Source organism: Ursus maritimus, unplaced genomic scaffold (assembly GCF_017311325.1).
Source record: "Ursus maritimus isolate PB19 unplaced genomic scaffold, ASM1731132v1 scaffold_28, whole genome shotgun sequence".
Lineage (NCBI taxonomy): Eukaryota > Metazoa > Chordata > Mammalia > Carnivora > Ursidae > Ursus > Ursus maritimus.
This window is the reverse complement of record NW_024425341.1, coordinates 28,278,459-28,281,873: the sequence shown is the minus strand read 5'-3', so window position 1 is coordinate 28,281,873 and position 3,415 is coordinate 28,278,459. Positions and strand designations below refer to the sequence as shown.

Below are 3,415 nucleotides of genomic sequence, written 5' to 3'. Positions count from 1 at the left end.
TGGGCATTTTAGTGGCTCTACATTCTCACCACCATATTGTATGGTCACATACATACGAGAGCTTCAAGAACTCATCATGGACAGTTCTTCAGCAGAAGAAATGTTAGAGGAAGTCCTTCCTTTAAGTGGAAGGAAATGATACCAGACAGGAACATGGATTTACACAAAGGAATAAAGAGCACCAATTACGGGAACAACATGGGTTAAAACGGGTTTTTTCTTTACCCAATAAATCTCTTTAAAAGATAATACTCTGCTTATAGCCAGAAGAATAACAATGTAATAAGATAAATAGCATATACAGCAGTAAAATGTGTAACAATAGGACAAAGCTGGGAAAGAAGAAATGGAAGTATTTTAAAGTTCTTACAGTGTACATAAAGTAATATAATATTATTTGAAGTAGACCATAATAAATTAAAGATGTACAACATAAACTCTAAAGCAACCATGAAAATAACATTAAATAGTGTTATAGGAAGTGAGCCAACAAAGGAAAAATAATGGAATTATAAAGAATACTTCCTTCATACAAAAGAGAAGGAAAAGAGGGAGAAGAAAGGAATCAAGAAAGATGGGACAAGTGGAAAATAAATAACAAGATGGTTGATTTAAACCCAAAAGGCCCACCCCAAAATGTCAGAAAAAGAGTAACAGAGCCTCCCTAGATCAGATACTCAATTTTGACAGGAGCCAAGTAAGAAACTAAGAGCTGCTTTTGCAGAGGAGTGCACCTGGCAACTGTGTCAGGGAGGTTGCACGTTCTAAACTCAAAGGAGTTGCTTCTCTTTGCCAGAGGCTACAATCAGCAAAATCATTAATCACGAAGATTTATAACTCAAAGGGATCATGAAAATCATGATGTCCCGAAAGTATAGAATTTCAGCCTGCTGGATGCCTTCCAAGCCTGTTGGTTTGGAACCTGTTAACAGAGTTATAATTTTCCTGTTACCCAACATAAATGACCCCACGGAGTGCCCCAGCAAGATACAAACTGTACCCATACTCAGAGTCTGGTAAGTTTTAAGGCTTTTCTTTTGGTGGTGGAAGGCTGAAAACAAAACAAAACAAAACAAAACAAAACCAACCAAAACAACCCCTATTTCCCTGACTTCCAGAGGGATTAAGTGCTGCAAATACCCCACATAGTCCCAAAAAATTTTATTCATCAAGGAGGCTCCTGAGCTTTTTTGGAGTTTGCCAACCATACCTGTGAGCAAAGGTGTGATATCTCCAAAGTCAGGGCTATTGTGACTGAGGCTCCTGATTTGCCAACCAGCAGGACAGCATCAGTGTATGTAAGACTTTAAGAGTACCCCAGCTGGCAGTGTACTCAGATACCCCCACTGGTGGTAACTGACAAGGGAATGTCTCACTAACACTTGTGTACATGCAACACTCTGATCAAAAGAATCCCCTCTGACATGTGTAGAACAGAGAAGCACACCATACAACACATCAGTTGCAGATGTAGAAGCAACAATAGTACACTGAATAGCCCAAAAGTCCTCACCCACAAGGTCTCATTGCCTCCTTTCCCTTTTGTGAACCTCGCCCAAACTTTCTCCATTAAATGTGAGTGTCTCTTTCCCCCATCGAAACAGATAGGATTGTGACTTGACTCCCTGTAATCAACAAAGCCATAAAAATGTGGTCCCTTCACACAGTGAACTAGCATACAGCACATGGCTTTGTTTTCCTTGGCAACTTAGTCTTTTAATTGGAGAATTTAATTAATTTTTAATATAATTACTGACACTGACATATTTGATTCTTATCTACTCTACCACTGTTTTTAATCAATCCATATTACATTCCCTTTTCTTTCTTGCCTCTGTCACAATAAAATATTTTACCATTATTCCATTTTGTTCTATTAAATTGTTAAACTTACTTTTACTACTCTCTTAGTAATAACTATGATTACATACAATTTTGACATATTACAATCTAAAAAAAAAATCGTGGCTTTTACCACTCTAATTATGCTTGAACTTTAGAACACTTTAATTCAATTTACCCCCCTCAACTTTTGTAAAATAACATTGTCATGCATTTTATTTTATTTATTTATTTTTTTTAGAAAGCATTTCTTTTCCATCAACCTTATTTCCGTTTTGCTTGCCTTTGTGGAAGAGCAGCTTAAGACCAGTCAGTGGTTGTTCCTACCCATTCAGTGGCCTGAGCAGTGGGAGCTGCAGACCTGAGCGCTCCATTCTTCAGTAGGGAACTGCTGAATAGACACAGAGGGCATCTGCACGCCTTCGGACCAGACTGTGATTTCAGGTTGAGTAGCAGTGAATTCAGGAGCTCCGACGGTCCATTCACCCTGAAATTCCTAATTGGTCACAACCTTTTCAGCAACAGCCTTGTGCTTCCTTTTCAATGTCTTCAGGATCTCTGTAGAAGTAGAGATCAGGCATGACTTCTCATGGGTGTTCACAGGAAATGGTGCCATTCATGAGCAGAACATCCCGGGCCAGCATCCACCACATCAGACCCAGAGTGAGCTCCCTTGTTGTTGCAAAGGATGGCAATGTCCACATAGTGCAGAGGAGAGTCTACACAGAGTGAGGATAGGCAGAGGTTAACATAATACACCTCTGTGAGGAGCTGGTGGTCAGCCCTGGGATTGATAACCGCCAGAAGTCTTGGTTCCTAGAAGGCTGCCTGGATCTGGTTAGTGAAGGTTCCAGGAGTGAGGCGGCCAGCAATAGGAGTGGTTCCAGTAGCATCAGCTTCTTCAGCACAGCTCACTGGCCAGGATTCCTGGATGATATGACACTGACATCAGCCAGGTTTCCAAGGGTAACAATGGCATGAGCTGCCGGCAGAAGCTTGCAGGTTCTTTTCAGATTTATGATGTAGATGCCATCACTTTTCCTTTTGTAGATAGACTGTTCCATTTGGAAGTCAACGTTGGTGCCACCTAAGTAGGTTCCTGCAGCAAGGAATTTGAGGACATCCACCTGCTTCACTTGCAGGACATCAAGGGCTCCGACATTATCAAAGTTTCCCTTTAAGTTAGGGCAGCAACGCACAACGCTGTACGGACCCTCCCTGGGTAGCTTAGAAAGGTTAAGCATTTTAACACCTTTTAAATTGTTACTTGAATCAACAAAACATTACCACTGTTGTTTTGTTTACAGTCAATACTCATTTATATTTTCCTGTATATTCTTAAGATGTATTACTTTTTAAAAAATATTTTATGTATTTATGAGAGAGAGAGAGAGAGAGGGAGAGAGAGAGAGAGAACAACCATGGGGAGCTGCAGAGGGAGAGGGAGAAGCAGGCTCCCCGCTGGGCAGGAAGCCTGACAGAGGGCTCTATCCCAGGACCCCGGGATCATAACCTGAGCCAAGGCAGATGCATAACCACCTGAGCCACCCAGGTGCCCCAAAATGTATTTCAT

At 41.1% G+C, this 3,415-nt stretch overlaps 1 pseudogene; it reads right to left on the bottom strand.

The window, feature by feature from the left end:
- Positions 1-2,142: 2,142 nt before the first annotated feature.
- LOC103679376 lies at positions 2,143-3,086 on the bottom strand (annotated as a pseudogene).
- Between the last annotated feature and the right edge of the window lie 329 nt (positions 3,087-3,415).